Below are 3,520 nucleotides of genomic sequence, written 5' to 3'. Positions count from 1 at the left end.
TTTTTAGGTTAATTCTTAGGTCCTACCACCAGTCAGGAATCTCCAAGCTGCCTGTACTGTCAGGGTTGCTCAGTTCGTTGTCAGACCGCAGCTCCGTATGTCTCCTTTTTTTTGGTATTTTCATGCAAATTCTTCTGCTAGTTGGGGTTTAGTCCACTTCTGTATCCTTCCCTTCAAGGCTCAGGGTTCCAAGATAATCTTCAGTGTCTGTGTTAATTGATCTCCCTTTTCTTTGTTGAAGAGGGTCTGTGCAATCCTTCTGCCTAGTCCACCATCTTGCCAGAACTCCTCCTTCCATCTTCTTTTGATGCTTGCTGTATCATTCAATATTTTGCACATAGAATCCTTTAATAGTGCAGCTTGAGGCTTTGAATAGTTTCTTCAATTCTTTCAGCTTAGGAAATGCTGAATGTATTCTTCCCTTTTCATTTTCCAACTCCAGGTCTTTGCACATTTCTTTAAAATACTTTACTTTACCACCTCAAGATGCCCTTTGAAATCTTCTGTTCAGATCTTTTACTTCATCATTTCTTCCATTCGCTTTTGCTACCCTACATTCAAGAGCAAATTTCAGAGTCTCTGCTGACATCCATTGTGGTCTTCAAATGGTCTCTGTATTCAGCTGGGATATACTCAAGTGCATATTTTGGCCCTTGTGGACTTGTTTTAATTTTCTTCAGCCTCAATTTAACTTTACATACAATCAGTTGATGATCTATTCCACAGTTGGCCCCTGGCCTTGTTCTGATTGATGATACTGAGCTTCTCTATTATCTCTTTCCACAAATGTAGTCAATTTGATTCCTGTGTATTCCATCTGGTGAGGTCCACATGTATAATTGCCATTTGTGTTGTTGAAAAAAAAGTGTTATTTGCAATGAATAAGTTGTTGGTCATGCAAAATTCTATCATCATTCTACCATCAGCTATCTCTGGTGCCATTTCTATAACCAAGGCCATATTTTCCAGCTACCAATGTTCTTTTGCATTCCAATCATCAATGATTATAATACATCTTTATTGTATGTTTGGTCAATTTCATACTCCAGAAGCTGTTTTAAAAATCCTCAATTTCTTCATCTTTGGTATTAGTGGTTGGTGAATAAATTTGAATATTAGTAGCATTTACTGGTCTTCCTTGTAGACATGTGGATATTATCCTATCACTGACATCATTGTACTTCAGGAGAGATCTTGAAATGTTCTTTTTGACAATGAGTGTGATGCTATTCCTCTTTAATTTGTCATTTCGGGCAAGTAGACTGTAAGATTGTTTGATTTAAAATGACCAGTATCAGTCCATTTCAGCTCACTAATTCCCTAAGATAGGAGCTCTAGTAGCATAGTGCCTAAGGCACTTGACTGCTAACCAGAAGGCTGGCAGTTCAAACCCACCAGCCACTCCTCGGAAGGAAGATGGGGCAATCTACTTTTGTAGTGATACTGTTTCGGAAACCCAAGGAGGGATTGCTATGTGTCGGGTCTGACTTGACAGCAAACAACAACAACAACAATCCCTAGGATATTGATCTTTATGAGCTCCATTTCATTTTTTTACAACTTCCAATTTTCTTAGATTCATACTCCGTACATTCTAAGTTTTGATTATTAATAGATGCTTGCAGCTGTTTCTTCTTATATTGAATTTGCCATATCAGCAAATGAAAGTCCCAAAAACTTTACTCTATCCACATCATTAATTAAACATGGGTATACATATTTCCATTTATGTCACAGCTCTTATTTATCTCTCTCTCTCTCTCTTTTCTTTTGGTTAACAATTAGATTGTTGGATCAAGTGATGTTTCTATTGCCGTGTTTTTAAGGAGGCATCATACCATTTTCCACAGCAATTGTACCAACTTACATTCCCACCAGCAGTGTATGAGAATTCCAATCTCTCCACACCATCGCCAGCATTTGTTGTTTTCTGTCATATTGAACTTTACTATTATTGCTGGGGTGACATGATATTTCACTGTTGTTTTGACTTGCATCTCTCTAATGACTAAAGATCATAAGGAGTTCTTCATGTGTTTATTGGCCACCTGAATGTCTGAATGTCTGAATATCTAACAAGAGACTGATCTCTAAAATTTATAGAAAACTTCAACACCTCACAACAAAAAGACAAACAAACTAATTAGAAAATGGGCAGAAGACATGAACAAACACTTCTCTCAAGAAGACATGCAACCAGATGTTGTATTCTTGTTGACAATTCTTTTATTTCAGCACTTTAAATATGTCATTCCATTTCCTTCTGTCCTCCAAGGTTTCTGAGAATAAGTTGGCACTTAATCTTATTGGGAATCTTTTGTATGTGACTATTTGTTTCTCTCTTGTTGCTTTAATGATTCCTTATTTCTAGTTTCTGGGAGCTAGATTATGATTTGACTTTGTGTGGTTCTTTTTGGGTTTATGTACTTGGAGTTCATTGAGTATCTTGGATTTATAAATTCATGTCCTTCATCAGATTTGGAAAGTTTTCTGCCATTATTTCTTCAAATATTTTTTTTTCTCTCTCTCTTCTCCTTCTGGGATTCCCATCATGCATACCTTAGTTTGGTGGTGTGCTACATTTCCATTAGATTATACTCAGATGTCTTGAATCTTTCTTGTTTTGCACCTCATACTTCATAATTTTGAATACCTTATCCTCTAGATCACTGATTCATTCTTCTGCCAGCTCAAATATGTTGTTAAATACTTCCAATGAGGTTTTTCTTTTTCCATTTCAGTTATTGTGTCTTTTAGTTCTAGTGGTGTTTCTATTGTTGTTGTTGTTGGTAGATGCCTTTGAGTCATCTCCAACTCATAGCGACCCTATGCACAGCAGAACAAAACACCTCCTGGTCCTGAGCCAGCTCCATGATTCTTGCTATACTTGAGCCCATCACTGCTGCCACCATGCCATTCCATCTTGTTGAGAGCCTACCCCTCCTTCATTGACCCTTCACCATACCAAGCATGACATCCTTCTCCAAGGGATGGTCCCTTCTGACAACATGACCAAAGTATGTGAGATGAAATCTGGCCATTCTTGCCTCCAAGAAGCATTCTGGCTCCACTTCCTCCAGGAAAGAACTGTTAGTTCTTTTATCAGTCCATCGTACTTTCAGCATTCTTCGCCAACACCACAGCTCAAAAGCATCAAATCTTCTTCTGTCTTCCTTAGTCATTTTCCAGTTCTCACATGCATGTGAGGTGATTGAAAATACCATAGCTTGTGTCAGGCTCACCTTAGTCCTTAGGGAGACAGCATTGCTCTTCAGCACTTGAAAGAGGTCCCTTGCAGCTGGTTTGCCCAGTGCTATATGTCATCTGATGTCCTGACTGCTGCTTCCATTGGTGTCAATTGCTGAACCAAGCAATGTGAAGTCTTTGACAACTTCAGTCTTTTCTCCATTTATTGTAATGCTGTTTATAGGTCCAGTTGTGAGGATTTTTGTTTTCTTTATGTTGAGATGTAATCCATACTGCAGACTGTCTCCTTCAATCTTCATCAGTAAGTACTTCA

The sequence above is a fragment of the Orycteropus afer genome, unplaced genomic scaffold, assembly GCF_000298275.1.
Source record: "Orycteropus afer afer isolate SDZICR_OR568_19922 unplaced genomic scaffold, OryAfe1.0 scaffold00003, whole genome shotgun sequence".
In the NCBI taxonomy this organism is placed as follows: domain Eukaryota; kingdom Metazoa; phylum Chordata; class Mammalia; order Tubulidentata; family Orycteropodidae; genus Orycteropus; species Orycteropus afer.
The sequence above is the reverse complement of the archived record's forward strand: the minus strand, read 5'-3'. Positions refer to the sequence as shown.